Source organism: Pongo pygmaeus, chromosome 12 (genome assembly GCF_028885625.2).
Source record: "Pongo pygmaeus isolate AG05252 chromosome 12, NHGRI_mPonPyg2-v2.0_pri, whole genome shotgun sequence".
Taxonomy (NCBI): Eukaryota; Metazoa; Chordata; class Mammalia; order Primates; family Hominidae; genus Pongo; species Pongo pygmaeus.
The window spans coordinates 97,174,258-97,190,608 of record NC_072385.2 but is presented as its reverse complement, the minus strand read 5'-3'; the positions used below and the strand labels follow the sequence as shown (position 1 = coordinate 97,190,608).

General features: G+C 38.5%; 1 protein-coding gene across 1 annotated transcript in view; it reads left to right on the top strand.

The window, feature by feature from the left end:
• Positions 1-239: 239 nt before the first annotated feature.
• The window catches only part of VIT (vitrin), a 148,376-nt gene continuing 132,264 nt past the window's right edge, over positions 240-16,351 (top strand). The window contains exon 1 of the mRNA XM_054474893.2: positions 240-258. The gene's annotated coding sequence lies outside the window, so the exon portion shown is untranslated. The remainder of the gene's footprint in view (positions 259-16,351) is intronic.

The following is a 16,351-nucleotide window of genomic DNA, read 5'->3' as shown; positions in this document are numbered from 1 at the left end:
GAGAAAATAAAGGCTACTTGTCAAAAGTACTGCCTTATTTTTCCACATATGGTGCCCCAAAGGTAAGTACATTAAAAACTATAAAAAGAACATGGGCGATATCACAGAAAAATCTCTTCTTCTAAGGATGTGGGAGGAAAATAGTTATAAAATATAATGGCGGGGAGGAGCCAAGATGGCCGAATAAGAACAGCTCCAGTCTACAGCTCCCAGCGCGAGCCACGCAGAAGACGGGTGATTTCTGCATTTCCATCTGAGGTACCGTGTTCATCTCACTAGGGAGTGCCAGACAGTGGGCGCAGGTCAGTGGGTGAGTGCACCGTGCGCGAGCTGAAGCAGGGGCGAGGCATTGCCTCACTCGGGAAGCCCAAGGGGTCAGGGAGTTCCCTTTCCAGGGGTGACAGACGGCACCTGGAAAGTCGGGCCACTCCCACCCGAATACTGTGTTTTTCTGACGGGCTTAGGAAACGGTGCCCCAGGAGAGTATAGCCCGCACCTGGCTCAGAGGGTCCTACGCCCACGGAGTCTCGCTGATTGCTAGCACAGCAGTCAGAGACCAAACAGCAAGTCCGCAGCGAGGCTGGGGGAGGGGCGCCCGCCATTGCCCAGGCTCGCTTAGGTAAACAAAGCAGCCTGGAAGCTTGAACTGGGTGGAGCCCACCACAGCTCAAGGAGGCCTGCCTGCCTCTGTAGGCTCCACCTCTGGGGGCAGGGCACAGACAAACCAAAAGACAGCAGTAACCTCTGCAGACTTAAATGTCCCTGTCTGACAGCTGTGAGGAGAGCAGTGGTTCTCCCAGCACGCAGCTGGAGATCTGAGAATGGGCTGACTGCCTCCTCAAGTGGGTCCCTGACCCCTGACCCCCGAGCAGCCTAACTGGGAGTCACCCCCCCAGCAGGGGCAGACTGACACCTCACACGGCCGGCCAGGTACTCCAACAGACCTGCAGCTGAGGGTCCTGTCTGTTAGAAGGAAAACTAACAGAAAGGACATCCACACCAAAAACCCATCTGTACATCACCATCATCAAAGACCAAAAGTAGATAAAACCACAAAGATGGGGAAAAAACAGAGCAGAAAAACTGGAAACTCTAAAATGCAGAGCACCTCTCCTCCTCCAAAGGAACGCAGTTCCTCACCAGCAACGGAACAAAGCTGGACGGAGAATGACTTTGACGAGCTGAGAGAAGAAGGCTTCAGACGATCAAATTACTCCGCGCTACGGGAGGATATTCAAACCAAAGGCAAAGAAGTTGAAAACTTTGAAAAAAATTTAGAAGAATGTATAACTAGAATAACCAATACAGAGAAGTGCTTAAAGGAGCTGATGGAGCTGAAAACCAAGGCTCGAGAACTACGTGAAGAATGCAGAAGCCTCAGGAGCTGATGCGATCAAATGGAAGAAAGGGTATCAGCCCTGGAAGATGAAATGAATGAAATGAAGCGAGAAGGGAAGTTTAGAGAAAAAAGAATAAAAAGAAATGAGCAAATCCTCCGAGAAATGTGGGACTATGTGAAAAGACCAAATCTACGTCTGATTGGTGTACCTGAAAGTGACGGGGAGAATGGAAACAAGTTGGAAAACACTCTGCAGGATATTATCCAGGAGAACTTCCCCAATCTAGCAAGACAGGCCAACATTCAGATTCAGGAAATACAGAGAACGCCACAGAGATACTCCTCGAGAAGAGCAACTCCAAGACACATAATTGTCAGATTCACCAAAGTTGAAATGAAGGAAAAAATGTTAAGGGCAGCCAGAGAGAAAGGTCGGGTTACCATCAAAGGGAAGCCCATCAGACTAACAGCGGATCTCTCGGCAGAAACCCTACAAGCCAGAAGAGAGTGGGGGCCAATATTCAACATTCTTAAAGAAAAGAATTTTCAACCCAGAATTTCATATCCTGCCAAACTAAGCTTCATAAGTGAAGGAGAAATAAAATACTTTACAGACAAGCAAATGCTAAGAGATTTTGTCACCACCAGGCCTGCCCTAAAAGAGCTCCTGAAGGAAGCGCTAAACATGGAAAGGCACAACCGGTACCAGCCACTGCAAAATCATACCGAATTGTAAAGACCATCGAGACTAGGAAGAGACTGCATCAACTAACGAGCAAAATAACCAGCTAACATCATAATGACAGGATCAGATTCACACATAACAATATTAACTTTAAATGTAAATGGACTAAATGCTCCAATTAAAAGACACAGACTGGCAAATTGGATAAAGACTCAAGACCCATCAGTGTGCTGTATTCAGGAAACCCATCTCACGTGCAGAGACACACATAGGCTCAAAATAAAAGGATGGAGGAAGATCTACCAAGCAAATGGAAAACAAAAAAAGGCAGGGGTTGCAATCCTAGTCTCTGATAAAACAGACTTTAAACCAACAAAGATCAAAAGAGACAAAGAAGGCCATTACATAATGGTAAAGGGATTAATTCAACAAGAAGAGCTAACTATCCTAAATATATATGCACCCAATACAGGAGCACCCAGATTCATAAAGCAAGTCCTGAGTGACCTACAAAGAGACTTAGACTCCCAAACATTAATAATGGGAGACTTTAACACCCCACTGTCAACATTAGACAGATCAACGAGACAGAAAATCAACAAGGATACCCAGGAATTGAACTCAGCTCTGCACCAAGCAGACCTAATAGACATCTACAGAACTCTCCACCCCAAATCAACAGAATATACATTTTTTTCAGCACCACACCACACCTATTCCAAAATTGACCATATACTTGGAAGTAAAGCTCTCCTCAATAAATGTAAAAGAACAGAAATTATAACAAACTATCTCTCAGATCACAGTGCAATCAAGCTAGAACTCGGGATTAAGAATCTCACTCAGAACCGCTCAACTACGTGGAAACTGAACAACCTGCTCCTGAATGACTACTGGGTACATAACAAAATGAAGGCAGAAATAAAGATGTTCTTTGAAACCAACGAGAACCAAGACACAACATACCAGAATCTCTGGGATGCATTCAAAGCAGTGTGTAGAGGGAAATTTATAGCACTAAATGCCCACAAGAGAAAGCAGGAAAGATCCAAAATTGACACCCTAACATCACAATTAAAAGAACTAGAAAAGCAAGAGCAAACACATTCAAAAGCTAGCAGAAGGCAAGAAATAACTAAAATCAGAGCAGAACTGAAGGAAATAGAGACACAAAAAACCCTTCAAAAAATAAATGAATCCAGGAGCTGGTTTTTTGAGAAGATCAACAAAATTGATAGACCGCTAGCAAGATTAATAAAGAAAAAAAGAGAGAAGAATCAAATAGATGCAATAAAAAATGATAAAGGGGATATCACCACTGATCCCACAGAAATACAAACTACCATCAGAGAATATTACAAACACCTCTACGCAAATAAACTAGAAAATCTAGAAGAAATGGATAAATTCCTCAACACATACACTCTCCCAAGACTAAACCAGGAAGAAGTTGAATCTCTGAATAGACCAATAACAGGAGCTGAAATTGTGGCAATAATCAATAGCTTACCAACCAAAAAAAGTCCAGGACCAGATGGGTTCACAGCCGAATTCTACCAGAGGTACAAGGAGGAGCTGGTACCATTCCTTCTGAAACTATTCCGATCAATAGAAAAAGAGGGAATCCTCCCTAACTCATTTTATGAGGCCAGCATCATCCTGATACCAAAGCCTGGCAGAGACACAACAAAAAAAGAGAATTTTAGACCAATATCCTTGATGAACATTGATGCAAAAATCCTCAATAAAATACTGGCAAACAGAATCCAGCAGCACATCAAAAAGCTTATCCACCATGATCAAGTGGGCTTCATCCTTGGGATGCAAGGCTGGTTCAATATACGCAAATCAATAAATGTAATCCAGCATATAAACAGAACCAAAGTCAAAAACCACATGATTATCTCAATAGATGCAGAAAAGGCCTTTGACAAAATTCAACAACCCTTCATGCTAAAAACTCTCAATAAATTAGGTATTGATGGGACGTATCTCAAAATAATAAGAGCTATTTATGACAAACCCACAGCCAATATCATACTGAATGGGCAAAAACTGGAAGCATTCCCTTTGAAAACTGGCACAAGACAGGGATGCCCTCTCTCACCACTTCTATTCAACATAGTGTTGGAAGTTCTGGCCAGGGCAATTAGGCAAGAGAAGGAAATCAAGGGTATTCAATTAGGAAAAGAGGAAGTCAAATTGTCCCTGTTTGCAGATGACATGATAGTATATCTAGAAAACCCCATTGTCTCAGCCCAAAATCTCCTTAAGCTGATAAGCAACTTCAGCAAAGTCTCAGGATACAAAATCAATGTACAAAAATCACAAGCATTCTTATACATCAATAACAGACAAACAGAGAGCCAAATCGTGAGTGAACTCCCATTCACAATTGCTTCAAACAGAATAAAATACCTAGGAATCCAACTTACAAGGGATGTGAAGGACCTCTTCAAGGAGAACTACAAACCACTGCTCAAGGAAATAAAAGAGGATACAAACAAATGGAAGAACATTCCATGCTCATGGGTAGGAAGAATCAATATCATGAAAATGGCCATCCTTCCCAAGGTAATTTACAGATTCAATGCCATCCCCATCAAGTTACCAATGACTTTCTTCACAGAATTGGAAAAAACTACTTTAAAGTTCATATGGAACCAAAAAAGAGCCCGCATCGCCAAGTCAATCCTTAGCCAAAAGAACAAAGCTGGAGGCATCACGCTACCTGACTTCAAACTATACTACAAGGCTACAGTAACCAAAACAGCATGGTACTGGTACCAAAACAGAGATATAGATCAATGGAACAGAACAGAGCCCTCAGAAATAACGCCACATATCTACAACTATCTGATCTTTGACAAACCTGAGAAAAACAAGAAATGGGGAAAGGATTCCCTATTTAATAAATGGTGCTGGGAAAACTGGCTAGCCATATGTAGAAAGCTGAAACTGGATCCCTTCCTTACACCTTATACAAAAATTAATTCAAGATGGATTAAAGACTTAAATGTTAGACCTAAAACCATAAAAACCCTAGAAGAAAACCTAGGCAATACCATTCAGGACATAGGCATGGGCAAGGACTTCATGTCTAAAACTCCAAAAGCAATGGCAACACAAGCCAAAATTGACAAATGGGATCTAATTAAACTAAAGAGCTTCTGCACAGCAAAGGAAACTACCATCAGAGTGAACAGGCAACCTACAAAATGGGAGAAAATTTTCACAACCTACTCATCTGACAAAGGGCTAATATCCAGAATCTACAATGAACTCCAACAAATTTACAAGAAAAAAACAAACAACCCCATCAAAAAGTGGGCGAAGGACATGAACAGACACTTCTCAAAAGAAGACATTTATGCAGCCAAAAAACACATGAAAAAATGCTCACCATCACTGGCCATCAGAGAAATGCAAATCAAAACCACAATGAGATACCATCTCACACCAGTTAGAATGGCAATCATTAAAAAGTCAGGAAACAACAGGTGCTGGAGAGGATGTGGAGAAATAGGAACACTTTTACACTGTTGGTGGGACTGTAAACTAGTTCAACCCTTGTGGAAGTCAGTGTGGCGATTCCTCAGGGATCTAGAACTAGAAATTCCATTTGACCCAGCCATCCCATTACTGGGTATATACCCAAAGGACTATAAATCATGCTGCTATAAAGACACATGCACACGTATGTTTATTGCGGCATTATTCACAATAGCAAAGACTTGGAACCAACCCAAATGTCCAACAATGATAGACTGGATTAAGAAAATGTGGCACATATACACCATGGAATACTATGCAGCCATAAAAAATGATGAGTTCACGTCCTTTGTAGGGACATGGATGAAATTGGAAATCATCATTCTCAGTAAACTATCGCAAGAACAAAAAACCAAACACCGCATATTCTCACTCATAGGTGGGAATTGAACAATGAGAACACATGGACACAGGAAGGGGAACGTCACACTTTGGGGACTGTTGTGGGGTGGGGGGAGGGGGGAGGGATAGCATTGGGAGATATACCTAATGCTAGATGACGAGTTGGTGGGTGCAGCGCACCAGCATGGCACATGTATACATATGTAACTAACCTGCACATTGTGCACATGTACCATAGAGCCTAAAGTATAATGATAATAATAATAATAATAATAATAATCATAATCATAATAATAAATAAAAATAAAAATAATAAAAAATATATATATATAATGGCACCTTATTTTCAAGCTTCATCTCATGATTGAAACAATTAAATTTTAAGAAAACTGTGTATATCATAATTCATATGCATATTTTTTCTTCCTATTGTGGAATGCATATTCTACAAGTCTAAAATGGAGCAAAATCTTAGGTCCATGCTTAAAGATTGTGCCTGATATTTCAAATCCTACTAACAAAAAACACCTCATCTGCAATGTCATCTATCAGGTTGTTGCATGGTTCTAATTAACATTTTCCTCTGCATATTAAGGCTAGAACTCCTTCCTTGTTTATTCCCCCACTCCCTCATTGCCCCAATATTCCTGAGTCTTCTCTTTTTTAGATGAATCATCTCCAGAACCTTAAACACTTTTTCACAAGACATGGTTTTGTCTGCTTGTCCCCTTGTTGCAATCTATAGGACTACTCTGTGGAGGACACCACCTCTGAGCTTAAACTAAAACTTAAAAGTAAAATCATATGAAAGAGGAAAAACAGGACTATCCAGCCAGATGAGTTTCTAAATCAATGAACAAAGCATCAAAAAAATTGAGTTTCTGTTAAAATATGTTACACCATCCATCATTGAAGAAGTACAAGTCAGCAGAAACCTAGAGCAAAAGATTTCAAGAGTAGTGGTAGTCTCATCATAACAATAATAATAATACTTTTTTAAAAGTTATAAATGATACTTACAGATATTAAAAGCCAAAAAAAGAAAAAAGTTATAAATAAAATGGCACTAACTCATTTTAAAGAATAAATAATGATGGTTAAAGCAAGATGACTATGATACCTGACAAATTATACATTTGTAAACACTAAAGAGAAACTGAAAGCATAGATGGAGCAGTGGATGCTGCAAAGCAAAGAATCACAGATGCACTGGCTGGCATTACAAAGACAAAGTGCTCTGAAATTAGTCAAATAGATGACAATGGTTTATGATTTTAAAAAATAGAGCGTGTACGACTACAGATAACGGGTTACTAGATAAATCACAAAATGCCAACAATAAATAAAACATAAGCAGAAAAAAAATTTGCTTAACTGTTTCCTGATCTGAAGGATCATTTTGGCATGTTGTTATCAGAACATTAAGAGAGCCCATTTAGTTCCACTCAGAAATAATCCTCACTGACATGTACTTGTCACGATTTTATACTTTAACTAAGGCAGGATTTCCAGGCTGCCAGAAAGAAATAGGAAGCAACATTTAAAGATGAAAGTGATAAGAATGAATGTGGACCTTCTTTTGAGACTTTTGAAAAATGAAGAATCTTGTAGAAAAAAAAATATATGAAGTAGAAGAAACTGACCTTGAATTGTGGATTATGTACTCGTCTTCAGGAAACTTGATCGGTTGGTGACCTGAGCAATCTTCTTCTGACAAGTGCCCTGGGGCCTTTGGCTGGGAGATAATTTTTTGTTAATTTCCTACTTTGAGGTCTTCTTAAACTCAGGTAGCATAACTTGAGCCCCAACCCTACATGAGTTATAGGTCTTTGATTACAAATTCTCAAAATAGATTTCTTTTTTCTACTCAGAGACTAACCCAAGACATCAGTTTCATGGCACGTCTGCTGTTGAGTGAAACTTTTTCTAATCTATCCTTTTCCTGAGGTTGTAGCCATGTAATGACTCTGGCTGTATGCTGGGGAATCAGTTACCTTTAGTAGACCCTAAGTCTTCTCTTCTGGCCCTGTGTGAATGCTGAAACCTAAATCCCTAAATTACTAAAACTAAGAGTCCCTCCCCAACCCTTTCTCCCCAAGCCAGCGGCAATACCAGCTCACCTGTTTACCTCTCTGGTTTTATTCCCATCCCGACTTTTTTTCTTTCCTGGCCGCAGGAGATTTCCCATACATTCTGCATATTATACAATAAACATATTTGTGCATCATTTTAATAAATGTATAACTATTATATGGATCTATTATAATTTTTTATGTACCTATTGAAATGTTTGATTTTTCACAATTAGAAATAATACTTGGGTAAAGATTATAATTTATTTACCTACCTATTGAACTGTTTGATTTTTTTACAAATAGAAATGTTGCTCCGGTAAATATCCATGTATCTAAACTTTCGTGGAAATGTGTAATGATTTCCTTAAAATAGATTTCTCGTAAAGGATTGCTAGGCCAAAGGGTATGCGCATGTTCAAGGTTTTCACTTCAGCCATAGATAGCACTCTGTAATACCTTTCTTATGATATTTACCTATTTCTTCCTTATTTTATACTTATTGATGGACTTAACTTGTATTCCTTACTAGATTTTAAACCTAATGGTAAGTAAATCCACAATATTCCACTAGTTTGAACAAAGCACTTTATAAAAATCTTCTGGCTTGAATGTAGCCAAAATTAGTAATTTTAATGGTTCAGAATCAATATTAATAAACTTGTCCTTGAGTTTTATTGGGACACAGCTGCAGCACAGAAAAATGGCCTCTCAATGCAGTTCCTACCTATCTAGGTTTTGTACTAGATTTCCAGAGGGAAGAAAGGATGGAAAATTAAAGAATAATAAATGAATCTATGGTGGCAAGAGAGACAGAAAAAATGGCTAATAAGAACATAAAAAGATGTTCAACTTCATTAGTCATTAGGGAAATGCTATTCAAAGCCACAATGAAACACCGTTTCACATTCACTAGGAAGGCTAATTTTTTTTTAAAAAACACAAACAATAAAAAATGTTGGTGAGGATGTAGAGAAATTGGAACTCTCACACATTGCAGGTGGAAATATAAAATTGTGCAGTCACTTTGGAAAACAATTTGGCAGTTTCTCACAGTGTTAAACATAGTTACCATACAACCTAGTAATTTTATCCCTGGGTATCTACCCAGGAGAAATGAAAACACATGTCTACACAAAAACCTGTACATAATGTTTATAATAGCATTATTCATAATAGCCCCAAAGTAGAAACAACCCAAATGTCCATCAGCTGATGACAGGATAAACAAATGTGGTATATCCATTCAATAGAATACTATTTGAACATAAATGAAATGAAGTACTGATAGCACTACAACATAAATAAATGTTGTAAACACTATGCCTAGTGAAAGAATCCAGTCATAAAAGACCACATATTGTATGATTCTATTTGTATGAAATGCCAGAATAGGCAAATCCATGGAGACAGAAAGTAGATTAGTGGTTGCCAGGGGCTAGGAGGAGGAAATAATGGGAAGGGAATATTAATTAGCACTGGAGTTTCTTTGGGAATGATAAAAATTGTTCTAAAATTAGATTATGGTAATGGTTGCACAACCCTGGAAATATACTAAAGAACACTGAATTGTACACTTCAGTGAACTTTATGGTATGTAAATTTTCTCAATAAATTTGTAAAAAGAGAGAGAGGGAAAAAAAAGAGATCTGAACTCCAATTTACCCTTCTTGTAAGACTCTGTGTTTCATTAATTACCATTCCTATGCATATCCAAATCTCTCATTGACTAAATAGCAGTTTGACATTTTTCCTGAAATGATCAGAGCTTACAAAAAGTTCAGATGCACCCTAATGTTCCCCCTCTTCATTTTTTAAACTGCTGTTTACTTCAGCTTTTATTTATCCATCTTCAATCTTTATTCATTATTTTCTGATTGTAAACAGCTTTGCACTATTTGCTTTGCAGAGGAATTTACTAGTGCCCCTAAGACTTGCATTGTTTAACAACCTCTTTCTTTAACCGCCTGCTCCTTTGCAAAAAGTCTTTGGGAGCAGTAAGAAGGAGGATTTTATCTTTATACGATGTATTCATAAACCTTTGTATATACTCAACCGTTAAAACTTCTCACAGATTGTTGCTGTAAAATACAAAGCTTGAATGATAAATTTCAACTGATGGGACCAGTTGTTTCAGAGACAATAAAACACATATCATATAATCTTACTTCAAACACACACTTCTTCACCCACAAACCCACCTCTGCAATTGGGAAATAGGCATAATGGAGAAATTGTCTGCAAGAAGGCATAAAAACCAGAGTTCTTAAAAATCTACGTCAATCTTCCTCCTCCTCCTCAACATTAACTTCCACTGCATTACTATTCCCCACTTTCCTTTCCTGCACCTTCTAGCAATCCCATGGTGATTTTTAATGATAGCTGTTCTCAAATTTGTTTGTAGTTTCTATGTATGGACACTCCTGTAGGAATTTTCAGAGTATTAACCAACCATTTGAGTAGATTGGTGATGGGGAGGGGAGAGCATCCTTCAGCCTTAGGAGTGCACCCCAGGGGAAGACAAAGTGGTAATTGTATTGTGGTTAGTGAACGCAAACTGCTGAAGAAATCAGTCACACATCACCTCTAGACAAGGAGGCTCAGTTACAGGCTGAACCTGTTGTCCAAAGAGATGGAGAGTAAACACCAACCTCAATTCTGCAGAGACTGGGAAGCTTAATGGAGAAAGCCCATTTTTTATTCTTACCAACTATTCTGACAGATGCTAAAAATTTTGCTGGCAGGAGAATGAAATAGATCCGTTTACTTTTTCCCCCACCCCCAGTAAGTTCTCACATAGCCCTCTTTTCTATTTTTATGGTTTTCTGCATGTGCTTTGATGTTTTTCTATTTTTTTCCCCATTTTCTCTCAAGAGCTCACTCTTAACCACAAAGTACAATGACAGGAAATGTACATTTGTTCAAGATAGTATAGAAATGGTTTACATTTTTGCTTCACTTTGCCCAAAGGGGAAGGTGTTTCCAACTACAAAATTAGGGGAAGAGGGAGGGCAGGCCACACACAGAGAATTTGCACTCTGGTTGACTTGAGTTCACTTTTAAATTTAGAGCCAGGGAAGCCTGAAACTGAAACAAAGGCAATGCATTTGGCTATGTGTGGTAGGAAATGACCTTTCCTATGTTGAAATCATAAAATAATTTACCATAAGAAATATCCTTTAATAATGAGTAATGGTCTTTTGAAATAATGTTTTATTTAAAAAAAAAACTGGGTTTCTAACGTATTGTCTAGAGACAGATCTTAATTTGTTAAATAGGTAGGATATATAGTGTTGTGGAACAGGAGAAGAGACCACACCCCAACCACCCTGACACTAGGATCAGAAGACTGTGTCTGGGGCTAGAGATCCTCACATGCAGAACAGAGGTTATTGGCAAGTAGGTGAAAAGAAAACAGTAGGAATCAATGATATCAGGAGGAGAGTAAAACAGATAAGAAAGGGGCCCAGGACTGAGCTCTGCTGGGGGCATCAACAAATAGAGGAAAAGCTAAAAAGGAAATTCCAGCGAAGGAGGTGGAGAAGGAGTAACCAGTGAGGTGGGACAAAACCAGAGAGAGTGCCACCAGCGTTTCCACAAGAAGAGTGTTACAAAAATAAGGAAGTGGGCAGGCACATCGAAGGAGCTGAAAGGCCAAGCATGAGGTGGACAGAGAAGTGACCATTACATCTGGCCTTTTGGAGGGCATGGTGACCTCTGCAGGAACAGAGGCATGATGAAACCTGAACCCCATTAGGAGAGGTGGAAATGAGAATGAGAAAGTAGAGACTGCAAATTTGGACAACTTTCAAGAAGTTTGTTTGTAAAGGGAGTAAAAATTTGAGCCAGTGGCTAGATAGGAATGTCCAGTCATAGGATATCTATCACCTCAAACATTTATTATTTATTTGTGGTGGGAACATTTCAAATCTTCTAGTTATTTTGAAATATACAACAAATTGTTATTAACTATAGTCACCCAACCATGCTATTGAACACTGGAACTTATTCCTTCCATCTAAAGAACCCTTACACATTTCTTTTATACTAGTGACAAATTTTCTCCATTTGTATTTATCTGAAAATTCTTATTTCACCTTAGTATTTAAGTGATGTTTTCATTGAATTTAAATTCTAGGTGGACTTTTCTTTTCTATCAGCACTTTAACAATGTCATCCCATTGTTGCTTGGCTTCTATTGTTGAAAATGAGGGATAATTTTTATCATTGTTTTCCTATAAATAATGTTTCTTTTTTCCTCTGGATGGAGTTTCAGCAATTTGATATTCTGTTCCCAAATGTGTTTTTCTTTATTTCTATTTTGCTTGGGGTTTGCTTAGCCTCCTAATTCTGTGGTTTGAGAATTTTTGTTTTGTTTTTTTTTTTAATGTTAAAAATTGGAATACTTTGGCCAGTTTTTCTTCAAATATTTTTTCTGCCTTATTTTCTCTCTTCTACTTTTGGGGCCCCACTTATATGTATGCTGCACCACTTGATTCCATCCCACAGGTTATTGAAGCTCTGTTCATTTTTTTCTTAGTCTATTCCCTCTTGGCTTCAGTTTTAATAATTTTTATTGATGTATTAATGTTTACTTTCCTGTTGTGTCCAATCTGTGTTAATCCCATCTAACAAATTTGTTATTTCAGATATTGTACTTTTCAGTTCTAGGATTGCCATTGTTTTTCTTTCTTTCAATTTTGCCGTTTTTACCTTGTCTGCTATTATATCTCTATGCTTCTCTAAATTCTTTACTGTATTTATCATGGTTATTTTATAGGACTTGTCTGTTAATTCCAAGATCTGGCTTGCCTCTTGATCTGTTGCTATTGGCTGTTTTTTCTTGTTGTCTATAGATTACATTTTCCTGTGACATCCAATGTATGGCATTTTTTAAAAATTGTATCCAGAACACTGTGTATGATGCATTTTAGAAATTCTAAATTCTATTATTTTCCTCTGAACATTACATTTTGTTTTAACAGTATAATCATTGACGAATTAATTACTTGTCTCTTTTTTTTTTTTTTTTGAGATGGAGTCTTGCTCTGTCGCCCAGGCTGGAGTGCAGTGGCGCAATCTCGGCTCATTGCAAGCTCCGCCTCCCGGGTTCACGCCATTCTCCTGCCTCAGCCTCCTCAGTGGCTGGGATTACAGGCGCCCACCACCATGCCTGGCTAATATTTTTTGTATTTTTTAGTAGAGATGGGGTTTCACCATGTTAGCCAGAATGGTCTCAATCTCCTGACATCGTGACCCACCCGCCTTGGCCTCCCAAAGTGCTGGGATTACAGGCATGAGCCACCACACCAATTACCTGTCTCTTAAAGGCTTGGTTTAAGTTTTGTTAGGGTCATCTTATAGGCTTTGCCATTAATCTTATGGTGGTTTTCTTAATCCTGGGATGTAGTCTTTACTCCTAAGGCAAGTCCCTTCTGTGGATTCAATGGGCAGCCTGAGAAGTTTACCAAGCCCTTCTAACTTGAGAGGACATTAACTCCCAATTCTGTCTTCCCAGCAGGAAGCAGCTGCAGAAATTTCGGTCAACTTTTCAGTCTTCCAGCTGATTATTTTCTCTGGGGCTTATTGGAATCTCATTGCACGCAGTCATAGTTGAACATCTGCCAAACATTTAAGAGGTGTTTACATGTAGATTTGGGGTTCCCCCCACCCTCTGTGACTCTGTTTTATAGCATTTCCTTCCTCAATATCCAGCTGCTCTGACACCCCCAAACTCTAACCTCTGACTTTTCAATTCTATAATGCAGCCTCTTCCAGCTTGAGTTCTATCTTCCAAGGGTTGCACATTCTGGAGAGTACTTTCAGGACAAAAGCCAAATAAATACAGCTCACATGTAGTGCAGCTTTCTTTCAAGGGTCATATGCCCTCCACTGTCTGTCATCTTTTGGTAACTCTGCAGTGCCTCCAAAGAGTACTTTATTTTTTAAATAGACTTTATTATTTAGAGCAGTTTTAGGTTCAGAACAAAATTGAGTGGAAAGTACAGTGTTCCTATATACCCTCTCCCATGCCCTATCCCCAACTCACAGCAGCCTCTCTTACTCCAGGATTCTATGCCAGCGTGGTACATTTCTTACAATTCATGATTCTACATTGACACATCATTATCATTCAAAGTCCATAGTTTACACTAGAGTTCACTCTTGGTGTTTCACATGCTATGGGATTTGACGAATTCATTATGACAACATATCCATGATTATAGCATCATACAGAATAGTTTCAGTGTCCTAAAAATCCTCTGTGCCCAGACAATTCATCTCTCCCTCCTCCGTAATTCCTGGCAACCACTGATCTTTTTACTGTCTCTGTAATTTTGCCTTTTCCAGAATGTTATATACTTGAAATCATATAATATGAAGCCTTTTCAGATTTGCTTCTTTCTCTTAGTAATATACATTTAAATTTCCTTCATGTCTTCTCATGGCTTGATAGCTGCTCATCTCATTTTAGCTCTGAATAATATTTCATTTTTGGGATGTATCACAGTTATTTATTTATTCACCTACTGAAGGACATCTTGGTGGCTTTCAAGTCTTGGCAATTATGAATAAAACTGCTACGAACATCAGTGGCAGGTTTTTGAGTGGATATAAGCTTTCAACTCATTTGGGTAAATACCAATAAGTATAATTGCTATATCTTATGATAAAAGCATAAGTAGTTTTGTAAATTGCCACACTGTCTTCTAAGGTGACAATGCCATTTTGCATTTCCACGAGCGATAAATGAGAGTTTCTGTTGCTCCATATCCTCACCAGCACTTGGTGTTTTTGGTGCTTTAGATTTTAGCCATTTTAATATGTGTGTAGTGGTACTCATTCATAATTCTTTTCTTGGTATTTTGTATGTGGAAGATTAGATTTTTCAGACTTTGAGTGTCATTGCTATTTTTCATGTGCCAGAGAACTAGGATTTTGAGATGGCCTAATGCTATATGGTGAGGCAATAATTGTCTTGGTAATATGGATGATGGTTTGCCCCTTGGCTTGGACAGTGAAAACAAAATTCCTTATAGAAATTTATTCTCTTTCTTGATGCCTATGAGCCATCAGCTTTCACAGGTTCACCCAAGAAAACATTTGGGAGAACTGAGTTGCTCTGGGGAGCAATTGAAAGAAATTTATAGTGTTTTACTAATCAGAATTTGTATTCTAAGAGTCAGATAGCTAGTTCAAGTAATTTTCCAGAAATAGAAGGAGAAAGGCACAGGGGAAAGGAGAAAAGATATTTGGGTAGTTTGCTTATCTCGATTTTCACTAACTCTTGATGGTTTAAGACTACTACTTCACTTACGCTTCTTAGTGCTTCAGCACGTAGTCTATGATCTGCCTTTGATATCACATACCTTGTGAACCTGTTTGTCAAATCAATTAATTTTTACAATCCCATCACCAATTCAGGATTCCAGAAGGAACTTCTTATATTGTCGCTATAAATTAAAGAGAGCATGAGCACTACAGAACTGAGATCTTTTATTACATTCCTCAAAATATCAAACACAAACCATGGAATTAACTTCAGTATCAGAAATAGCATATTCATTGATCAATTCCGTGAGCATCAACTGCCTACTTCCTAAGAAGCAGGAATTCTACTTTGGCTTCTTAAACTTAGTGTGTGGCAACAGAGCCCTTTGATACCTACATCTATTGATCACGCCTTCAGTTACTAAAAAAATTACATGATCAAAATTCATTGAGTATGGGTTAAAGGCACCTTGCACATTGAAATTCAAAAGCAGATTCTTTCTACAAACCAGTTATTTACTGAGATCCTTGAGCTATTAGTGTCAAAGTGAAATAGAGTGGTCAGCAGTTATCTAGTGAATTCTTGATAAGTAAATTAAGCCATTCCTAGTCAATAAAATATCTGTTCTTGTTAATGGCAGCTTTGCTTCTTTTTATCCTAGAACACTCTGATATTTAGTAGCCCCAGTTATTAAACATGTGCTCAGACAGAAATTTTCAAATTGTCAATTATTTGGTGAACCACTAACACGAATGTTTAAAATATTATGCTTCTTTCTACCTCTAATCATTTATTTATTCAATAAACATTTAATAAGTTTTGGCTGTTTTCCAGGCTCTACACCAAGCCCTGGGGATAGAGAGAGGAGCAAAACTTAGCTCCTGCGCTCCAGTTCACAGATATCCGTAAATCATTATAGCAAGTGCACATACCATAACAGAATTGTCCTACGGAAACTCAAAGAGAAGATGACAGATAAGTACAAAAGGATGAAGAGGAGTGTGCTGGGTTGCGTCTGGAGAAAGGACACTCCTGTCAGAGGAGGTGTAACTGCAAAGACAGGAAGTTGATAACACAGAAAGAACAGA